Source organism: Lepidochelys olivacea (genome assembly GCF_965140295.1).
Source record: "Lepidochelys olivacea isolate rLepOli2 genome assembly, chromosome: 10".
In the NCBI taxonomy this organism is placed as follows: Eukaryota; Metazoa; Chordata; order Testudines; family Cheloniidae; genus Lepidochelys; species Lepidochelys olivacea.
Window position 1 is genome coordinate 55,169,329 of NC_140420.1, and position 23,947 is coordinate 55,193,275.

General features: G+C 41.8%; 1 long non-coding RNA gene across 1 annotated transcript in view; it reads left to right on the plus strand.

The window, feature by feature from the left end:
• Window positions 1–1,282: 1,282 nt before the first annotated feature.
• The window catches only part of LOC311527462, a 42,492-nt gene continuing 19,827 nt past the window's right edge, over window positions 1,283–23,947 (plus strand). The window contains exon 1 of the long non-coding RNA XR_014713340.1: window positions 1,283–1,324. This is a non-coding gene — a long non-coding RNA (uncharacterized lncRNA). The remainder of the gene's footprint in view (window positions 1,325–23,947) is intronic.

Below are 23,947 nucleotides of genomic sequence, written 5' to 3' on the forward strand. Positions count from 1 at the left end.
AAAACATCAGAGCTATTTCATTGATCTACTTTGTAGACTTAACCTTGAGCAATGTGCAAAGTCACTATGTTGTATTTTGGTGTTAGCCATCTACAGATTACATGATCTGAATCAGGATTTGCACTGCTACTTTTCCCCTGTAGCAATGTTTTATTACCTTGAGATGTTTAACAGAATTCTGAAATCATTTGCTTTTTGGCATCCTACTTATATAAACCATTATAATAATTATTTACCAACACTAAATTTAAGACGATTAAAGCAATGATGATGTACTGCTATCCTTGTACTGTTATCCTTGTGATTGTCTCTGTTCCCAAAACTCTACAAACACTTTTAAAGTGGTGTGAAGGTGTGCACTGTTTCCTAAAACCTCTAGCTGGCAGGCAGCCAAAATGGGGTTGGAGAAGATTCCAGGCACAAAAGCAAATATCTTATAATACTGCTTTCTTTATTAGAAAAAAAAAATTCTTGTTCAGTGTTAGGTGTAAATGACAAGGCTTTGGCCACACCCCAAGCTGACTTGTCATGTCCTCTTGGAACTTTAGAGTGCTTAAGGCCCACTCCTGGCCGGCCAATGCTCAAGGAGGCAGTTTTCTGCCTATATGCTGCACTGGTGTCACACAAGTGGTGTGTAAGCAGGAAGGAAGAGACTCCCAGCACCCCAACTCCTCAAACACACTCATTGTGGGAAAAGCAGAATTTAAGTCCCAATTTAGGAAAAAGGGTGTACGTAGTTTTAAGCCGGTGAGTTGCCCCATTGAGTTCAGTGTGACTACTCAAGCATGCTTGAAGTTCAGGTACTTTACTGAATTAGAACCTTAGCCTCGAGAGCCTGCTCCTGCAAACACTTGTGTTGAGAGGAGTGTTTCTGCTGGGAGTAGTCCCACTGAAGTTGTGTACGTAAATATTTGCCAAACTCAGGACTTTAGTTAGCAACATTATCATTAATTAAAGTAACTAAAACTAACGCCTCATTCTTTACTAATGCAGCATGCTGGTCATGCCAGGCAAATGAACCATGACCAGAAGACAATAGAGATAGCTGAAAGAGAACTTATTTTTCCTGTGTATCATTCACATATTGAACAACAATACTGCTGCTGTTCCCATCATGCCCTTCATTTATCTCATCTCACCACAAAGTGCAATTAGAATATTCAGCCACTAGATAGCAGTATGGTAAATATAAACGCACTGCATTCCATGCACTATAAAGTTTAAATCACAGTAAAACTTCTTTTTCCTTGTTACCATATCTCTGGTAATGTGATCACTACCACACAACGCTGAGATGCGGAGGAGGAAGAATCCTATCTTCTAGGTACTATTAGCTTTAATTGTTTATTTTTAAATAGTAAATATAAGAATAATTGCTTTTGTACAGAGAACAAAATGTGAACACTTAATACATAGAAAGCTAACTTTAATGCCCTTTCATGCAGTTATTAAACAAGCCATGTCTTTAAATCACAGCAGGAATTACTGTAGAGTCATTTAGAATTGTTATAGACCTGGCTCTCTAAAGCAAAACTTATTAGCCTTTTTTATGTGATATTGAGAAATGTTCATGTGTTGATCAAAAGATTATAAACATTAGAGAAGTAAAATATAATGATGCCATTTAACAAGCCCTCTATCAATGCAGGATTGTTACCTGCAGGACCGTCTGCAGTGCTTTGTCCTACTCATGTAGTTTATATTAGCAAACTTACTTTTAACTGAGCATTGGTAGAGAAGTGTCCATTATAATAGTTCACCAGTAAAAGAACTAATGAAGAGATTAGTGTTCTGATTGTGTCTAGGAATTTTTTTGCTCTAAAGCCACGTAAAAGCCACATAAAATCCACAGAGCTGCAGAATATGATGTAATTATGATGTAATTCAGACTCTGAAAATATATAGGGGAGTAACCAATGGAGCTGGTTGGAACATTTTCTCCAAAATTTCACTTAGTCGAAGTATGCTGTTTCAGTGAAGCAGACATGTTTCATAGACATATCAGTTTTGACAAAGTTTTCATCAGAGGGGGAGAAAAGGGTGAGAGCTTCACAGTCCTTAGGCTGGTGTTTTGGGCAGTGGCCTGGCATATGGGAAACCCGGGTTCAAACCCCGGCTCTGTCTGAGTGATCTAGGATGAAAAACTCTGCTCTGAATCTGGCAGAGTAGCATCCTAAACCCACATCCCAGGCCAGTACCCTAACCTCTCACACATGTACATTTTGAGCTGAAACAGAAATTGAATTGTTCAAAAGCTTTTGGGTTAATTACAATGTAGAATAGAACCAAATTTTGAAACCTCAAAAGTTGCCACAAAAGGGAATTGTCGCACTCTGATCAATTCTAGAAACAAACCATTTTGTTTCTTTCTGCTTGAGATAAATGGTAGTGCTGAGGGAATTGACCTTGTTACAACAAAAGGAAAATGACGATGTCCTGTAGTTTTCCACAGAAACAGGAATAAAATGGAGAGTGATGGTGTAAGATGGGCCCACACTATCCTGCCAATATGCCTCAATCCTGAACTGGAGGGACTACATCTCGGAGTTCTTAACCTCCCCTGACATTGTCAACAGAGAGTCAATTTAAATTTGAAAGTTAACTACAGACACAGGAGCCTCTTAGAGGAACTGTGCAATTGTACTGGAACGTCTCAATTTTGGTTCTACAAATCTGTTTTCAGTTTTTCTTAGTCTAAACCACAGTCAGCATTACTCCTAAGGCTTTGTAATATTTCAGACCTGAACAAACATTTCTGAATGCACATGAAGTGTATGTATCACTCCATTTTTAAAGTTCAGCTCTGTTCTCACTTCCTGCCAATATCATGGCAGCCAGCCTGCTGGTTGAGTGGTTTTGTAATTCTCTCCAAGGATCAGCCATGGATTAGTGAGTTGCAGCTGGTATGTTCCACATGCCAAGAGGTTTTGGCACATTTTATTTAATTTTAATGCCCTTTTCTGAATAAATCCTTTATTCCCTCCCCCCTTTTTTTTCCCCTGGGAGGGGGTTGTGTACTATATTTTATCTTTCACTAATTGTGTGTTATGAGACTGTGTGTGTGTGGCCAGCAGTCAAGTGACTCTTGTATCAAAAGGAAAATTCAAGAACTAAAATGGTTCTGATTTAACAACAGGTTTAAACCTCTTCAGAACAGAGGTGTAAAATAGTTCATTAAAAAGTTTTTTTTAAAGATATCCATCATAAATGTAACTGTTCCTTACATGGAGATCATATACACCACTGGTCTCTTTTAATATATTTTGTATTTCAAGAAACCAAGAGCGTACATATTTAGCACTCCTCTATTCTCCTCTGGAAGGAAGATAAAAATTGTGTACTAGAAAGAATACATTTTGTCTCTGTTTTTTTTATAAAATGTAAGTACTTTTAGACCGATTCAAGTCATATTGTTCTATGTCCATCCACCATTAAATACATTTTTCAGATTAGAAAGCTCTCATGCTTTATGCAGGTGTCACTGTTACCACCTCTCTGAGGTGGATCGATCTGGTCCTATCACTCTTGGCTGCAGCAACCCCCACTTCCCATTTCTCAACTGTGTAATTGCACAAGCCCTTTTCCTCTGGAGATCTGTGACCAGTGAGCTGATTAAAGTGACTCAAAAACAGCTTCTTCAAAGCAATATTTGTTCTTTCCCCCTATGGTACAAAGCACACAGAGCTGAGGTATAAAACAAAAAGGGCCTGTGTGCATATTTCCCCTTACTTACACTTTAATCTTTCCTTGCAAGCTTTTGTAAGCTCCATTCGGCCCAGATACCTCCAACTCTGGGATCGGCAAAGCAGACAGTGCTGTTGCAGCATGTGTGCACATGCACCTTGCTCTCTCTGACAGAGAGACCTCTCCAGCTGCTGTTGTCATCCCACTTATACCCCCTCCCTCTTCCCACTGCTCCCCTAAGCTAGCCTCTTTACAGTATACCTGTTGATACTAGGTTTGACCTGGGAAGAGGATAGCACCTTATTTTTGCCGTTGTTACGTTTCCTGTTAGTTTTGCTCCCCTTACGATTTAACAGGACATAGTCAGGCAGGATAATCTCACACAGGTAAACTGAGGTGCACATGATGTGTATAAAAGTAACACATATACTTCCTTTAATTTTCACACCAGCTAATTATAATACTGAGCATATACATAATATTCTATCAGTAGTAGGCATCCTTCAGTCTCGAGAGACTAGGGGTATCTGCCCCTGAGAGGTAAAGAATTTACTCAGTTGGTTTTATGGCAGTCATGGCTGTGGCTGAAGAGACCCACTCAAGAGAGACAATCTCTGCCGCATCTGTCACATTTAAAGGTAATGTTTTGACCCTTTGGGCTCTGCCTTCTGTGAGCTCTTTTCTCCTTTGCTAAGCTGGAAAGCTTCCTCTCATAAGTCTGGAGACCTTAGTTAAGGTCTTGTTTCCAAAGGCTGAGGTCTTGAGTGTGATCTTCCCAGTTGTCCACATCCATGTCCATTCTTTGAAGTCTGACTTCCACAGATTCTTCAAATGCAATTTTGGGCATCCTTCGGGTCTTTGTCCAGATGCCAGTTTGCTGTAGAGGATGTCCTTTGAGCCCATCATTCATTCAGCACACATGCCTAGACCAGCGGAGGAGTGGTTTACATGCTGGGTATACTGGCCTGCTTGAGCACCTCAGTATTGTTGACTCTGTCCCTCTAGGAGATGCCAAAGATTCACCGAAGGCAACGCATATGAAAGCTATTGAGCCTCTTTTCCTGATGAGAGTATAAGGTCCATGTCTCACTCCCATATAAAAGTGTGCTGATAACACATGCACGCTACACACAGATCTTTGTGTGTTCTGTCAGTTTGTTGTTCTGCCATACCCTCTTGCTCAGTCTAGACGTTGTTGTGGCAGCTTTTCCAATGTGGATGTTGAGTTCCGTTTCAAGTGAAAGGTTGACTGCAATATTGGACCCCAGGTACATGAACTCATTCTCCATTCAAGTTCATAGTTGTTGATTGTGATGGAGGGTGCTTCCTCAACTCCTTGGCACATTATGTTAGTCTTTTTTAGGCTTATGGTAAGCCTGAAGTCTTGGCAGGCTTTGGAAAAACTGTCCATAAGGTTTTGGAGATGAGTTTCTGTGTGGGTTGTCATTGCTGTGTCATCAGCAAAAAGGAGGTGTTGGATAAGGGCCTCCCGAGTCTTAGTTTTATATCTGAGTCTTGCAAGATTGAATAGCTTTGCATCAGATCTTGTGTGCAAGTAGATTCCCTCAGTTGAGGAAACAAAAGTTTGTTTCAGTAGCAGGGAGAAGAAAAATCCCAGAGTTGGGGCAAGTACTCAGCCTTGGTTAACTCTGCTACGAATCTGAAAGCCTCAGAGACTGAGCCGTTGTATTGGACCGTGCTGTACATGTTTTCGTGGAAGGATTGAATCATGCTTAAGACCTTGGGGGGACATCCAGTCTTTTCTAGAAGCACAAATAATACGCTTCTACTGACAAGGTCAAAAGCCTGTGTGAGATCGACAAAGACTATGTAGAGGGGCTTTTTTTGTTCTCCACATTTCTCTTGTAGTTGCCTCAGCGAGAAGATAATGTCAATAGTAGGCTTTTCAGCTCTGAAGCCACATTGTGATTCAGAATAGATTCTGTCTGCAAGGGTCTGAAATCTGTTCTACTAGAATTCTTTAAAGGGGTCAACAAGGATGCAGACAAAGGAGATCCAGTGGATATAGTGGATTTAGATGTTCAGAAAGCCTTTGACAAGGTCCCTCACCAAAGGCTCTTAAGCAAAATAAGAAGTCATGGGATAAGAGGGAAGGTTCTCTCATGGATTGGTAACTGGTTAAAAGATAGGAAACAAAGGGTAGGAATAAATGGTCAGTTTCCAGAATGGAGAGAGGTAAATAGTGGTGTCCCCCAGGGATCTGTACTGGGCCCAGTCCTATTTAACATATTCATAAGCGATCTGGAAAAAGGAGTAAACAGTGAGGTGGCAAAATTTGCAGATGATACAAAACTACTCAAGATAGTTAAGTCCCAGGCAGACTGCGAAGAGTTACAAAAGGTTCTCACAAAGCTGGGTGACAGGGCAACAAAATGGCAGATGAAATTTAATGTTGATAAATGCAAAGTAATGCACATTGGAAAACATAACCCTAACTGTACATATACAATGATGGGGTCTAAATTAGCTGTTACCACTCAAGAAAGAGACCTTGGAGTCATTGTGGATAGTTCTCTGAAATCATCCACTCAATGTGCAGTGGCAGTCAAAAAAGTGAACAAAAAGTTGGGAATCATCAAGAAAGGGATAGATAATAAGACAGAAAATATCATATTGCCTCTATATAAATCCATGGTACTCCCACACCTTGAATACTGCATGCAGATATGGTTGCCCCATCTCAAAAAAGATATATTGGAATTGGAAAAGGTTCAGAAAAGGGCAACAAAAATTATCAGGGGTATGGAACGGCTTCCGTATGAGGAGAGATTAATAAGACTAGGACTTTTCAGCTTGGAAAAGAGGCGATGAAGGGGGGATATGATAGAGGTCTATAAAATCAGGAGTGGTATAGAGAAAGTAAATAAGGAAGTGTTATTTACTCCTTCTCATAATACAAGAACAAGGGGCCACCAAATTAAATTAATAGGTAGCAGGTTCAAAACAAACACAAGAAAGTATTTTTTCATGCAACACACGGTCAACCTCTGGAACTCCTTGCCAGGGGATGTTGTGAAGGCCAATACTATAACGGGGTTCAAAAGGGAGCTAGATAGATTCATGGAAGATAGGTCCATCAATGGCTATTAGCCAGGATGGGCGGGAATGGTGTCCCTAACCTCTGCTTGCGAGAAGCTGGGATTGGGTGACAAGGCATGGATCACCTGATGATAACCTGTCTGTTCATTCCCTTTGGGGCACCTGCCATTGGCCACTGTCTGAGGACAGGATACTGGGCTTGGTGGACCTTTGGTCTAACCCAGTATGGCTGTTCTTATGTTCTGTTCAGGACAACTCGCACAAAAGCTTTTCCCATAATGCTAAGAAGGGAAATGCCACAATAGTTGTTACTCGCTCCTGTCACCCTTGGTTTTGCTTACAGGATTGTTAACCTGACTGGCTTCAGTGGTGTTGCTTGTAAGCATGTAACTGGTCCTGTCAGGATAGGTTCCAGTCCTCTTCATCTTCACTGTGAGAAATAGGTGTGACGTTCTGTACCTCGAGGGAACACCCTGCACCCCCATGTTCATCCTTATAATATGATTGTGTGGTATCCAATGCAAAGTTTGTCATGTCAGGTGTCTTCAGAAGGCTCATGATGTACTGAGCATTGTTGTCATAGTGATGTTATAGTAATCATTGTTATAATAATGTTGTAGGTTGGAATTTCATATATATAGTTATGGGGTGAAAATGTGTCCTCATGGCTTAAAGCAAGCCCGGGCAAAAACTCCCCAAGAGCAAAGGGGCAGTTCACACCCCATCAGGGCATGGATGAGACCAACCCAGCCCAGCCTCAAGGGAACAAAGGACACCGGCCTAGGCAACAACAAAGGATCTGTTGGACTCTCGAGTGAGTCACTCCCCTTCCTTGTCAGTTTGGGACTGAAATGAGGTAATGCTCACATGACTCTGAAGGGGTGGTCAAAGCCAGGAGGGAACAAAGAACATGATGAAAAGGAGAGACATTTGCCATGCTCTTTCTCTCTCTTCTACCTCCATGTACCGACATCACCATCAAGCAACTGAAGCACTGATCAAAGGGGAGAGCCTGGCTGAAGGGCAACCACCCAGCCTGTGGTGAGAAGCATCTAAGTTTGTAAGGGCATTGAAAGTGTTAAGATCAGCTTCGAATGATCTTATATTTCATTTGACCAAATCTGATTTGTAATGTTTTGACTTATAATCACTCAACATCTATCTTTGTAGTTAATAAATCTGTTTGTTTGTTCTACCTGAAGCAGTCCATTTGGTTTGAAATGTGTCAGACACTCCCCTTGGGATACAAGGCCTGGTACATATCAATTTCTTTGTTACACTGACAAACTCATATAAGCTTGCAGTGTCCAGTGGGCATAACTGGACACTGCAAGATGGAGGTTCCTAAGGTTGTATCTGAGACCGGAGATATTGGCTAGTGTCATTTGGTTGCACAATCCAAGGAGCAGCTTACATGCCAGAGGCTGTGCATGAACAGCCCAGAAGTGAGGGTTCTCACAGCAAAGCAGGGTAAGGCTGGCTCCCAGAGTCAAGGATTGGAGTCACCTTGCAGATCACCGATCCGGGTAACACCAGGGGAATGTCACAATAGGTCCTTCATCTCTAAATATTTACATTCTGCCCTGGCAGCAGTTCCACTTCTGGAGTCCTAAAAAAAAAAAAAGTGCCCAAACACAGGGCAGTGGGAAGCCCCGGGAGGGAGCAGAGAGAACTGCAGGGAGTGTGGAGAGTGGAGGAGCTGAGAGAGGCCCAGGGGAACAGAAGGTGACTCCCCTCAGCACCTATCCCATCCTCTCTTCTCCCCTTACCTGTGCCCAACTTCTGGTCCCTGCAGCAGGCTCTGATGTCCAGGCAGCTCCTCTGCTCAGCTCCCAACACTGTCTGGCTCTGGCTCAGCCCTGGGATCCCAGTGGCTCCTGCCCAGTCTTGGCTGCAGTGTCCCCAGCTCCCTCAATGCTGACCCGCCACCTGCCTGGAACCAGTGTATTTAGAGCAAGCTTTGATTTCTCAGTACATCTTACCCGCAGTGTCTCACTCTCACTTCAGTCTTCTCTGTTAATTCCCCCTCCCCCAGTACTGCCACCTTATATCCAGACCGTCACAACTACAGACAATGATGCAAGCTTCTTCTTAAATGAGGATTATCCAGTTTATTCTGCAGAGAATACAGTTCATCTTTTAAAGCTACGTCCATGCCCCTAGGCAAGGGGCAGAGGGGACTCAGCTGAGGGAGGTGCATAATCAATCCAGTAATTTACTCTGCTGGCTTGCAGAGCGTAGCACAAAGAATCCATGTTTGTCTCCTTCCCATTTATTTTTAGGCATTACAACCACAATAATCTTATTAAGGGAAACATCAGAAACGGAAGGGAATAATTTACATCTCTAAGTAAACAAATAATTTTAAATTTCCTTGGCCAAAGGCTCCATTCAACCAGTGCTGGGGATATAAGAGTGCCTGACTCAGCTGCTAGGCTCCTTCGCCACTTCTGATGTCGGTTATTGACACTAATGGACCCTGACGTCATTTTTAATATAGCATCCTTATAATTGAAAATGGGACATCTTCTTTTTCACTTATCAAGATAACCGATGTCTTGATTTAAGCCTTGTCAAACCAACCGCTGCCACAGTAGTGAGCACGTTAGCAATGCTTGTAGTAATAATCATCACCAGCATTGTTCACTGTTACTCTGGAAGAAGAAAATAAGTGGCCATAGTGTATTCAGTGTTTATTTTTCCACTTAAAAATTGCTCAAGCAAAAAGTAGACTAGAAGAGTAATCAAAAGCTCCTTTTTTGTGCAATTACTAAAACCTGTCAGTTATGGAAAGTATACCTGGTTTTGCATTAGGGAAGATACGCTCTATATTAAATGTTAAGTGACTTTGTGTGATACATTTAGGAACATGATGCTTAAGTGCTTTGAATTGGGACCTCAGTATTCTTCATATATAATGTAAACAATATCAATTTTACTTCTAAAAAGTTCAGTTTTCCAAGAGTGATTTTTACTATTTCCAGTGCTATCTGGCTCTTTGTTGTTGGTCAGTCTCATCATCTTTGTCTCTGGATGCCATCTGATAGATAACAATGAGCTGTCTCTCTCTGTACCATCCTTGTCATTTGGACTTGCTTGAGTAAGGGCTTGTAGGCTCCTTTGTAGTTCATTAGTCAGAGTTTTTGACACATGTTGCTGCCAGTTTGATGGTTGCCTCTTGGGGGGCTGTCAAATGGTTCTTGAGGAACATGGAAATCTGGCAACCCACTTCTTTACATATATATTTAGATTATGCTAGACCTTGAGAACCTATTTTTCCTTTCAAACAACATAGACTGATAAAAATTACCAAATCCATGAGATTATTTCACCAGCGATAGGTATTTATCTTTTATTATTTATTATTATTTTATTTATTATATGCACTTGATAATAAATAGACTTATACATTGGACCAATAAGATCTTAACTTGAAATCCTAATCTGTTTCTGGCATCATTTTCTTTTCCAACTATGTCACAAATGGAGGGTTATAATTGAAGTCTCAGCCAGTGGATTTATGATTCTGATATCCTATAGATGCTCCTCGTGCTAAAAAGTGATCCATGATAAATAAATAAAATATATCAGGTTTTTCTGTTTAAATTCTAATGAGTCGTACGTTGTATTTCACAAGAGTATTTTAGATTGATTGGCTTCCTGATGTGCATACTCTCTGTTGTATTTACTTTTATTTCTGTCTGTATTTATATTTATTCCCTGTCACCAGAGTATAAATTGCATTTTATATGGTTTAGATTACAAGTGACATGTTCTTAGTGTGGGGAGCAAAACTCCTATGTCTGCTTCCTCCCCATTATACCACATTCTTACAGAACAATAGCAAGAAACCCTTGCTGGTAGGCTAGGTGCTAGTTAGTGATGTCAGCTGTTAATGAAAAGCCTGGATAAAGAGATGTTTCTTACAGCACTTCCCGAATGTGATCAAGTTCACATCTCTGATGATAGAGAATTGTAGAGGTGAGCTCGTCCTCCTAAGCTTGTTGTGCCCGGGTCCCTCAGATCTCATACTTGGGGCAGTAAATTGAGCCTTCTGCAAGAACACAGCTAAGATTATGGGTCAGAAAGGGCTAGGTGAACTCTGATGTATCTAGGTCCTATGCCATTCAGGGCTTTGTGAATGATATTAAACCACTTTCATTTTTACCTAGAAGGTGGCTGGCAGCTGTTGTAAAGCTTGAGGAGAGTGTAATACGCTCACACCCACCAGCCCACCTTTTCAGAAGCTGAGCTGCTGTTCAGCCTTCACTAAAGTTTCCTGGCAGCCTCCACTATTAACCTCAGGTAGAGCACATTTCAGTGGTCTAGTCTAGAGGTAACAAAGCCATGGATACTATTTCCTGGTTTAGAGTCCAACTGGTTAATGTCCAAAGAATTGAGCATCAGCTAACTCATTGATTTTTCCCAGGCAAAGCCAGTGGCAGATTGGTGAGGATATTAGTGTAAAGAGATGGCTGTTTTGAGGAAGAGGTGGACCATTATATGTTTAAAGGCTGTTGGCAACTTGAGCTACTGACAATCCCATCAATAATAGACTCAAGTATTCCCTACTGGCTTTTTCCAGCCATGAATAGTCTGGATCCAGTAATCAAGCAATTGAAGTGATCTCCTGCCGTGCATCTAGAACTTATGATAAGGATAATAGATAAAACTCAGCCAGAGGCTATGGCACATTAATTCTCGCCTGCATATTTAATTTGTCATCATCTACCGCATAGGGACTCAATCATGTAGCAGCAGATGGCTTTACTTACGGCTTGTGCTACTCAGTGATATCATGAAAGCCAATACAAATGTCAGTCTGTATTTCTAAAATTTTGAAGCGGGATCTGAGTGCTGATATCAGTGCTCCAAAGGGGAGAAATGCAGTCTAATATTTCTTTTTTCAGAATCCAGTAGTCCAGCAGCTTGCTCATTTCTATTTAAAAAATAAATCACTGCAGCATGGACTGCTTTTCTTAATTTAAAAATTAAAAGCCTTTGAATAGAATTTTGCCATCGACTAGTAGCAGGAATCTAGATAAACTCCACAATATTTTCTGTTAACTTACTTTTACAAAGCAGTATTTACCATCCTTTTTGAATGGATTTTCTTTTTTTTAAAGAAACATGAACAAAATGAGTTTGAATTATTAGTCTTTTTTTTTTTAAACTTTCTGATTTAACCCACAATTTTATACCTGAATACCTGATTATTTTTCTTTTATGAAAGGTTGTCTGTTCCTGTTTCAAAAAGCCACGTCATGTAAACCTGATATTTGGAGCCAGACGTGTATTTATCACCAGAGATCTTGGCGAACACATTTTCCCCTTTGTAAACGACTATCATTTTAATTGCATAGGGGACACTGAACACGTCGGACATGTGACAACAAAGTTCCAAATGGCAGCACAGCCATCCCCACCAGTAACACCAGGAAATAATCATGTGCAGACTAAGATGTGGGTAATTTTTAAAATTTTGGTCTTCCTGTTTGTACATGGGGAAAAAATGGTGCTTCCAGTGGCACAGGTATTCAGTTTTGTAGCAGGAAGTCTTAAATGAAGTATGGGAAACTACAGTGCAAATCCTCATCCTTCTATTCACTCAAAGGCAGTGTTGTGCCATTGGTGTATGCAAAGCATGCATTGCATGCCCCAGGACCAGCTGTGCCCGTGAGATGATTCCATTTGGCCTCTGAACAAAATAGCATCCTCTGTACAGTGTGACCTTGCATGTTCCGTACATGCAAGGTCATGCTGCATGCAGGCTGTCATTTTGTAGAACAAAATGGTGTCCTATGCACAGTGTGACCTCAAACACACTGTACATGCAAAGTTTCAGAGTAACAGCCGTGTTAGTCTGTATTCGCAAAAAGAAAAGGAGGACTTGTGGCACCTTAGAGACTAACCAATTTATTAGAGCAAAAGTCACACTACCTGGAGGATCCATTGTGCATGCAAATATACAGTTGCATGTCTGTCTAAAAATGTCATGGCACACCACTGCTTAAAGGTCAAGTCCTGCTTTTCTGTTCCTGTTTGACATTTTGGAAGAGCTGTCTTATAAAGGTATTATAAAGGTACACATGCAAAGTCACACTACCTGGAGGATCCATTGTGCATGCAAGTATACAGTTGCATGTCTGACTAAAAATGTCATGGCACACCACTGCTTAAAGGTCAAGTCCTGCTTTTCTGTTCCTGTTTGACATTTTGGAAGAGCTGTCTTATAAAGGTCCCACCTTTCTAGTAAATTGTGATGTGGAGGTAAGTTTGGCATAACTTCAAATTACCTGGTCAAGTCCCTTGTTTTTAACACTGGTATGCAATTGTCTAGTCTAGTCTAGGTTTTGAAATTCACAAGGAAGTGTGACTCTGAGTTTAAGCCATAGTTGTAGGTCTCATGGGCCTTGCTGGGTTGGCTTAGTAAGATTTCAATATACAATCAGTATGTCAACCAAGAGGCAGATCATTTAATTGCAATCTGTTACTCCTTTCAATTCTTTGGTTTTGTTCTGTCCTTTTCCCCTTAAAAAATGTACAATCCGCTGTGATTCTTTCACAGCATTGAGTTAATTCTCCTCTCTTTGATTAACTTGTACTTTTCTTGACATCCACACTGGGGAAAAACTACAGCTTTGATAGCCTTTTTAAAAAACAAACAAAAAAATGAAGTTGAAGGAAAAAATCTCATAGAAACACATTCAAAGGCATCAGAAATAAGATGATCTGCATAGAAATGTTACAAATCTCGCTTTTCCTTGTCAGAGTAGATAAGACTTATATAGTCTATGTAATTTAGCCATGCAGTAGAGCATGTTGAATTCAAGTATCCTTTTATCTGCCCCTTATAGTCACTCCGCATTCCATAGCTGTTGTCTCAGTTCAACATTCCAGCTCTTGAAGACTTTGATTTTTTTCTGAAGGGCTCACTCCCCCTGCAGCCTGTGACATGGAAATCAAATGTATTCTTTTTTGTTATTCTTCAAAAATAATGCAGAGCCCTGAATACTTTCCTTATTTTTCCTTGTTAAAACAAACATGATGTTGTGTTCACACATAGGGAGGAGGTGGTGCTTTGCTAAAATCAAATGTTGGTAATCAATAGCACTAAGGTTTTACATATACTATGTACCATATTTCCCACATCCATCTTGTTTTAAGGTACCTGCTTTCCCCTCACACTTTTCACAGCTAATTGCCAGAAAAAAAGGTTTACACTCTCTTGTTAGTGCTGTGTGCCAGAGTTGTAATACTGTAGTAATCAGAGGTTCATAGAACTATATGTTCAGCAAAATCAAACATTGTCAAGAACGTGTCCTGAGCATGTCCAGCTTAGCTTGGGTTTTTCAACTAAAAGGCAAATCAGGCTTATCTAATCTTTCCTGGGAAATTCAAAAGCAAAAACCCCACTTGCCAGTAAAATAAATACATTGTTCCTTTCTACCATTCTCTTAACAGGCATTTTTTGTCTTCCAGAAAGATTTGAATATTCTTCAGATGCTGCTGCAGTAAATATGAATACAATGCTACATTTGAATAATACACCTGCATTAGCAACCAGGGAAGCATATACAGTGTAAGTGGGAGAAGGTATATTCATCTGTATGAGAAAAGATGCTAGAATAGCCATGTTGCCAGCACCTGCAGGGCTGAAAGCAATATGCAAGGGCAGAGTGTGTACAATTCAGGTGAGAAGTGATTGGGGAGGAAAAGTAAACCCATAGTGCGGTGTATGACATTGTATTGTATTCTTTAAAATAATTAACAGCATCAGTTATATGGGAACAGGTGCCAGTTCAGGAAATGGGAGGATGTCATTACCCATGTCCTCACGTGGCACACCGCTCTCAAAATGTGCACAGCCACATTTAGGGATTGTTCAGTCTACAGAAGAGAAGAATGAGGGGGGATTTGATAGCTGCTTTCAACTACCTGAAAGGGGTTCCAAAGAGGATGTATCTAGACTATTCTCAGTGGTAGTGGATGACAGGACAAGGAGTAATGGTCTCAAGTTGCAGTGGGGGAGATTTAGGTTGGCTATTAGGAAAAGCTTTTTCACTAGGAGGGTGGTGAAACACTGGAATGCGTTACCTAGGGAGGTGGTGGAACCTCCTTCCTTAGAAGTTTTTAAGGTCAGGCTTGACAAAGCCCTGGCTGGGATGATTTAGTCTGGGATCGGTCCTGCTTTGAGCAGGGGGTTGGACTAGATGACCTCCTGAGGTCCCTTCCAACCCTGATATTCTATGATTCTATGATTCTGGGGAAGAAAGGGGCATTTCCCCCCATATGCAAGCAGTTTCTTTCAGTGCTAGAAGCAGCAGCAAAGTTGGGTAGGGGGATGTTGTCAAGCGATGGTAAGGAAAATGAATGTGGGGGGGATGATAATAGCACTGCGAGCTACTGTCCTAGTCCTATCATCAAAAGGGGTCTTCATTCTAGTCTGTTAGAAAATATGGAGAATAGTAAAAAGTTGATGTACAGTAATTTAATTTGGATATTGAGCAAATGAGCGAGGAAAAAAGAACCTGTGCTGCACCAGGGAAGAACGTGAGTGGTGGAGCATACTGAGAAGGCAGAGGAAGCAAAAGATGCTGCAAATGCAACAGAGAAACATTAAGGGATTTTAAAGTAGATGAAAGAACAACTAACAAGCAAGAAGTCACTGGGGCCACCACGACATCTGAGGCTCATTAGAACTACAGTACTAAGAACTGACAGGCACTAGGGCCAGACAAATTGCAACCAAGAGCTGTAAAAGAAAGCCAAGAGTAAACAGGAAAGCCTTTGACTGAGGTTTTCACCAGTTCCTGAAAAAGAGATGAGGTATCAGAAGAGAGAAGGCAGGTAGTCCAAATAATTTATTTAGGGGAGGATCCAAAGTGTAATCAGTATTATAGATCTGTGAATATAATTGTGGGTTAGGGACTGATTTGAGCATTCTGTGTGTAGTGTATAGATTTGGTAAAATATGAGAAGTAATCATTCGAAAACAACAGACTGGGATGCCTGATATACCGACTGGAACGTGCAGTATGTATTGCAGAGCAGGCCTTCTAAAGAAAGGAGGTAATTCAATAGAACTCAATAAACCCCATGAAAGCAGCATAGAGTTGGTTGTTGCAGGGGGATAATTGGAAGGATTGCTTTGTGTGTGTGTGCGTGTGCACGTGCTTTAATTTGTGTGTCTGTGTGTATACACATGATCTAAAGTGTCTTCAGAGCTTTAGAAACAAAAATACAAGGTGTCTGCCCCAAGGAGCTTACAGTCTCATCAGTAGCCAACAGGCAGATGAGCAATGGAGTATGAGAGGCTGGGATCAACAGCTTGCAATGGTGTTCAGCAGGTATCTTGGTGTTCCAGGTTTTTGTGTTTTCCATTCTCTTACCGTGACGTCAGGAAGCTAATAGGCCTTGGCGCTGAGGAATTTGAAGGAAGAGAGGGCAGAGGATCAACCATGTCAGGGAGGTTGTAAGGGCCTACATGGAAAAAGGCACAGAGATGATGGTTACATTTTATTGTGTGCATGTAATGTATGCTATGGAGCCATCAGTAGCAACTCCATGGTTAAGGTAGAGTCTAGACTTACATTCTAAGCCTTATTTTCAATTCCTTCTACTTTTTTAATTGAAGTACCTGATTTAATAATGGGACGGATACTCTGCTGTGCTCAGATTCTGCTTATGGTTTTCTGATCTCAGCCCCAGCTTTGGCCAGTACACACTGGGTCAGACCGGAGACTGCAGTAACTGGCAATGGTCCCGAAGGGAACACCTTCAGCTGAGTATCACCAGCGTGCCATTACACTCTGCACACCTCTGCTCTGGCCTTTCTCTGCTTAGGGTTGCCAACTTCCTAATCGCAGAAAACTGAACATACTTGTCCTGCCCTCTGCCCCATCCCTTCTCCGAGGCCCCACCCCCATTCACTCCATCTCGCCTCCCTGTGTTGCTTGCTCTCCTTACCTCACTCGCTCATTTTCACTGGGCTGGGCAGGGGGTTGGGGTGCGGGGTGCAGGTTCTGGGAGGGAGTTTGGGTGCAAGAGAGGGCTCAGGGCTCCGGCAGGGGGTTGGAATGTGAGAGGGGATGCAGGATCCAGGAGGGAGTTTGGATGCGAGAGGGGGTTCAGGGCTGGAGCGGGGGGGTTGGGGTACAGGAGAGGTTGTGGGGTGTGGGCTCCAGGAGGGAGTTTGGGTGTGGGAAGGGGTTCCAAACTGGAGCAAGGGGTTGAGGTGTGAGAGGGGGTGTAGGCTCCAGGAGGGAGTTGGGGTGCAGGAGGGGGCTCAGGGCTGGGGTAGGGGGTTGGGGTGTGGGAGGGGCTTGGAGGAGCAGATTCTGGGCAGCACTTACTTCAGAGGACTCCCCAGAAGCGGCAACATGTCTCTCGGCTCCTAGGCGTAGGGGCAGCCAGGTGGGTCTGCATGGTGCGTGCTGCCTCCACCCACAGGCACCGCCCCCACAGCTCTGATTGGCTATGGTTCCTGGCCAATGCGGAGCCATCACACAGGGCAGGGGCAGCACATGGAGCCCCCTGGCCCACCTCTACCTATGACCCAAGGGACGTGTCTCCGTTTTTGGGAGCCACGCAGAGCCAGGTAGGGAGCCTGCCAGCCTTGCCAACCAAACTTTTAATGGCCTGGTCAGCGGTGCTGATGGAGCCGTCACGGTCCCTTTTTGACTGGACGTTCTAGTCAAAAACCAGACACCTGGCAACCCTATTTCTGCTCCCAATATGTCCCTGATACATCCTTTGCACAAATGTCTGCAGGAAGGGAGGCAATAGGAGTCAGCTATACTGGTTCTGCGCATGCTGAGGACTCCTTCCCAGCAAGGGAGTTCGGGCCAGGTTCCTTTCCCTTTGAATCACAGAACTGTCACACAGGATGATGGTGCATGCCGGAGAATACTTCAGTATATTCATTTTTCTTCTTGTGGGCCATGTTTTCAAAGAACCCTTTAACCAAGCCTCTAAATCTGTACCTGCAGTGATTTCTGGCCAGGTTTTGTGCACTCAGTATTCGTTGCATTCCTAAAAATCATCATTTGCATATGCAGTTGCCAGATTTGTATGTGCAAATGTAGTTGATCTGAGGAAATCCCAGTATTTGTTTGTACAAAACTTGGCCATGAAAAATTATAAGAACAATTTTGACAGGCTGCCTTTGAAAAGATAGCTCTTTATTTGCATGACTTTTTGACCTCTACTGTTTTGGTGCAAATCTGTCTGTACATTTGGGTTAGGAAGTTCTGTTTCCAGATTGCCTGATCAGTGATTACCTCCTTGTGACTTGAGATTCCATGTACACTTCAGTACTGAGATAGTCATGTGAATACAGACTGTGCCCAGAAAATTGCTACCGAGCCACATCAATGGGTGAGGGAAATTGATGGGGCCAGCAGTAAAAGGGAAACACTCCCAACAGCAAGGGAGGGAGATGCTCACCAAAGAACAACAGATAACGCCTCCTCTGGGAGTCTCTGGCACCCATTGGCTATCTGGGGGAGAGGAGTGCTAGTGGCCAGCAATCCCCAGCTCCCAGGATTTAGCCCAGCACAGAGGCCTCGTTGAGCTGCTTTCAGCTCCATTCCAGCAGTTAACTTAAGGCTCAGAATCCAGAGGGAAGTTAGCTTAATCAGGCAATCATGGGATGAGATGAGACTAGTTTGGTCGGAAATGCTCACAAGGCAGGTCTGGGGGGGAGTTGCAGACCTAGCACGTGTTGACAAGGCTAGGAAGAAAGTGAATGGAGAGGTCACCCAGATATTCCTGGACACGGGGATACAGCAGAGGGTCATCCGTTACAATCAGCTGGACGTTTTTGGAGATGATGACATATGTTCCTCAGATGGAGGCGCTGCCACATGGCTGCAGGATGTCATGGAATGGATTGGGCAGGAATTGTGATACCAGACACTGTGGTTGGGAGGAGGTAGCAACCAAGCTAGTCACTGGCGCCCACTGTGGCCAGTTTCCAGTGCAGTTAAGAGAATAAAAATTAACAGTTCACAGAGGTAAAAGACCTGGGGTTTGGTGATGGGCCTTGGGCTCACGGGCCGAGGTCGGGCCTTGTGGCCTTCACGGGCTGAGGTCCCCATTCTGCTGCACTCTGTCCCCCTTGTAATGGGAAGGATGCTAGGGCTCCAAGAGAGCTGCATTCTGGGGCATGGGTGTAGGCTGAGGAGACCTTACCTCATGTTATGGGTTATATGGCAAGGAGCCCTGTAACCCCCTCACTGGAACCATTAAATGCCTGGTATAGGAGAGTATGGGTGATGGGTGAGTAGTGCCCCTACTTTGTGTTAAAGTTTAATAAAAGTTGAGGCCTGCTGCTTAATTTCATGCATGTGTCTGTTCTAATTTTGCCACTGTGTCCACATCAATAACTACACTGAATGCAAAACATACTGCAGTTCCAAGCCCACAATCTCTTTTATGGTTAGTAGATGGGAGTGTGGTTATTTCTAATTAATATATTGGCATTGCTAATGTTTCCCTATGATCTGCAATTAGCTGTTGTTAGATTTGACTGGCAAACAATCCTGATAGCTCAGCCTGTATTACTCAAATAAATGAATTTGCCATTACATTGTTTTTAAAGTTCTAATCCCAAATGATCCAGATAAAGTTCAAATTAATTTATTTTCTTTCAAATTAATATTAAACTTTAAAACTTTCTCTAAAACTCTGTAAGTGCTGTTTGAGGTTTTGGCTTAATTTGCTTATATTAGATATTTCTTTACGGTATTCCTCCTAAAAGACTTGGTCATCTAATAAGTGCATCAACATCACCACTCTCAGAATATACTAGAAAGTCTGTTCTTTGAAATCTTTTTAAATAGAAACATCTAAATTAATCATTTAGAAAGAGGTCTCCGCTGAAAATAATTAAATTTATTGCAAGCTATCCATTTGCCAATATGCACTGCAAACAGAAGTCTCTCATCCTTACAAAATAAGAATTATATTAGTACACTAATCTGTTTCATGCTGAATATCTGTTGTCTCTGAATACTTATGTGGCCCCGAAGTACTTAAACATAGAAATGAGAATATCTCTTTCTAGCTATTTAGCAGCCTTAGGAGAAACATCTTGATTGGTTTCTAGGGGGTTTTTGTGTATATTTATGTGTGAGAATGAACAGGTATGCTTTGTGTCTACCTAAAAAACTTATTGAAGGGAAGCTGAGGCCTGGTTTACACAAAAGTCATACTGATTTGATATAGACTTTGGTGTAATGAATGTGCAACCCTCTTATGTGAACACTCTTAAATTGGTTTGGGTCGTGTATATCAATTTAGCTTAATCCAGTAAGGAATCAGCTTAAGTTAAATCTGTAAAAGGCACTCTTCATTTGATTTTAAGAGTGCCTATGTAAGTTGCACCAATTTAACTAAATCTGTTTCTACAGCTTCTGTGTGTAGACAAGACCTAGGTCAAAGAAATAAATTTTGCATTTGGTTCTACAAATGGTGAAATCCATGGTCATTCTTATCTCATCAAGGGGTGAACTCCATAACCTAGATTCATGTCCTGTGAAAGTTCTGTATCCTATACTGACAAGTCTTCTCCCATTGGTCAATAGTTTTACTGGTCCTGTGGTCAGAAAGAGAGGCTAAGACCAATTCTATGGATGGCTGTGAAAATCAGGACAGAGGCCTTGAGCTAGAGTCTGTATTCAATGGGGAGACAGAGCACTGAATGGAGCAGTGATGAGATATATCCACCAGCTAAGCAAATGGGCTGGTACATTTTGTAGCATTTGGTGTTTATTCAAGGTGTTATATCTAGGAAGAAAACCACAAAATTTGCAGTAATCAAGCCTAGAAATGACACATGCTTGGATCAAGTGTGTTCTGGCTAGTGGTGGAAGGAATTGGGCATTGTTTGCCACCGTGGCTGTTTGGGCAGCCAGTAGAACTGAGGAGTCCAAAAGGGACCCCAAGACAGAGGACCAACTTAAACTGATGTCAGATGCCCTAAATTGTGTGGGATGTTGCAGAAGAGGCAAATTCTCCTCAGTGCTTCCTCTTACTGTCAGAATCACCTCAGTCTCACCTGGGTTCTACATTAGCCAGCTGCTCCTCATCCAGGCGTTAATTTTGGTTTGACATGGAGAGAACTAGGGGTGGGTGGTCTTTACAGTTGACACAAAGGAGATATAGAGCTTCTGGCTCTTTAGCCCACATTGTTTCGCCAGCCCTCCCAATGCCTTTACAAAGTTGTCTCATAATATGAGGGGAAAGGATTGAGCCTTGGTGGGGGATGATGGCTTTGAAGTATAGGAAGGATTGAGTCATTTAAGTTTTTCTCTTCATATCATGGTTCCTTGGAGGCAGGACAGGAGTAATTGATGATCAAATGCACCAAATACAGAAGAGACATCCAAAAAAGATAAGTACAGATGAATGTGAGGTGTCATCCATAATATTACTTTACAGTGAGTGCTACAAGAAAATAACTGCATTTGGTGTACTGCCATAGACACACAGAGCTGTGCAAATAACCAATTTTTCGGTTCAGTGGACACTTTACAAGCAGAGAACAGTGGTTTTCTCTTTTTGTGAGTGAATAAAGGTTGCTTTTTACTGTCTTTCCAGGGCAATCCTCCCTTTCATATGCTTGTTCTTTATTATATGAAATGCCACTTCTGAGGGATAAAATATTCTATAGTTTTTGCCATTTGAAGACATTGTGTGGCTCCTTGTCACCATTTCTCCTAGCCTCAGAACTCTGCATTGTGAGTCAGCCTGTGAAAATCTGTCAGAAATCTGCAAATTGCTGTTTTTGCAACCAGGAGGTTTTATTTTATTTTTTTATCCTAGCTATTTCAACTCTGGTATTAAAAGATCATCTCTGACAAACATAGAGATGCTTTACAAGATAATGTCCATTCCCTGTGTGGAAAGTAGCTCGGTTTCTATATTATTCTCAGCAATAGCTAAGCGCCAGTCTCAATTTTCAGATTTGTAACAGGTAAGGGAATTACCACTGTGCTGTGCCTTGCCAGACTGTAAATCTAGTTGTGAGTGTTCCAATGTCACGCAGCTATCAAATCAGAAATGTGAAAGTAATTGTACAGTTTCTACTTTGGAACACTACTGTGGCTTAGGATGTGTCTTCAAATAAACCTTTCAGTCAGCAGGACTTGATGCTCTATAAATGTACTGAATTTAGAGCTTTGTACTGTATTTCCTAAAGACCGAGAGGGGTCACATACAAGACCTTGCAGTTGTTCTCAAATGCTATTTAAAAAATAAAATAAGGTAAAACTCAGCAGGTACTAGGAATCTTCACCAAAAAAGAAGTGTTCAGAATCACAACCCCCTCATCCTATACGTGAGCTGGGAGAGGTGAGATGGTCAGCGTATTGCTGTCTGCTATCTGCCTGTTTCAGTTCTGCTGCAGTAACTGCTTTGTGTCAACTGCCTGTGTGGAGCCCCCTGTGTTTTGTTGCGTGTTATGCCATAATAGACATATTATGATAGTATTTCAATACAAAACCTGTTAGGGATGTTTTCTCACTGTGCTGATGTCATAATATTAGATAAACAGAAAGGGCCCCAAAGGCTTGTGCCTATCCAGTGGCTCAGTTAGCAGAACATTCCATGTCCTCTTGTGCAATGGGACTCCAGAGAGGGAAGGTTTTTATTGTATATATTTATACTTTATTTTTATATATTTAAATTTAAAACAACCTCTGTGCAAACTGACACATTCCTCTTTGCCATGCTCTGGGTTGGGGTCCCAAAGTGTGGGCTTCTCTTCTGTGCCTGCCTGTTCCTCTTCAGGGTGCTCTGGGTTGGGATCTTGGAGCACAGGCTCCTGCTCTATATCTGTTGGCAAGCCAGCCTGCTCCTCTTCACAGAGCTCTACATTGTGGCCTTAGAGGAGATCTTTTCTCACATGACCACTTAGTAGGCTGCCATCATCTTATTCATCAGAATCCTGGTTAGTGAAACAGAGCCCGGGTTCTTGTTCTGTGCCTATCTACGGGCAGTACACTCCTGGGTGCTGTCTGCTGTGCACATAGATCACTGGCTTCACTTCAATGCAAGCTGGCAAGCATACTCAAAGACCTTTCCACCTTCAAACTCGCCATGACTGAAATATAGACAACTTTTTGTGTGTGTGTTGTGCTTTCATTATAAAGGTTTTTTTAATTGTAAAACCTGTTAAGGATATTTTTTTCACTGTGTAAATTAAATAAACTTAAATTTAAAAAAAAAAAAACTCTGGAAAAACAAATTCCCTTATGTGACACTACAAGTGCTCTCCTGGGTCGTCAGCAACATTTGAACTCTAGACCTTCAGGTCCCCAGCCCAGACCTCTTGTACTCAATATAAAGGAATAACTGTTAGACTATATGTGGACCAGGAAAGTGTGAAAAACATTTTGCAAGAGGGTTACACAACTGTTTGCTGGACAGCAGCAGAATTTTGGCGATCTTGTGTCTGTTTCTGGATCTGGGAAGGAAGTATGGTGTAGTAGTTAGATCAGTTGTTATGTACTGGATAGAGAAACCCCTGAATTTAACACTTTCATTCTGAGAGGAAGTATGATTGAGTGGATAAGACATAGGTCTGCAATATTTGAGATATTGGTGGGTTCTATTCACAAGTCTGCCAGAGGAAACTTTATAATAATACCAGAAAGAGACAGGCAGGAGAACCCTTATGCATATGTATAAATTACTGTTATTTAATGATATTCAGATAGCTGTAGAGATTAGAGGATTTTTTTCAATATGAAATGTTAGTTGGAGTCATAACCACCATTCCTTCTATAAAACGTTAAGCTAAGCTGAACATAGGAAATTTAAAATATCTTCAGTGTATAGTGTTTTGCCATATGCCAAAACTGAGTTTGGTATGTTGTTCATAAACACTACTACACTGATTTGTGAGGGGAAAACATATTTGTATTAAAGTTAAAAACTTAAGTACAGTGGGAAGAAAATTCCTAGCTTGCAACTATGCAGACAAAGCTTTCTGAAACCAAATACGATTTAGAGATTTTTCCATTAATAATGATCAAATCTTTCTAACAAGAGTATTTACTGCTTGCTTGCATTTCTGTATTACTTGGGGGGGGGAGAATAATGAGTTTAACAAAGCTGAAAACAGCAGTACCTCATACTGTTTTATCAATTTGTGCTGGTTCTAATTATTTCTTCTAACAACTCACAAGTGTGTTAT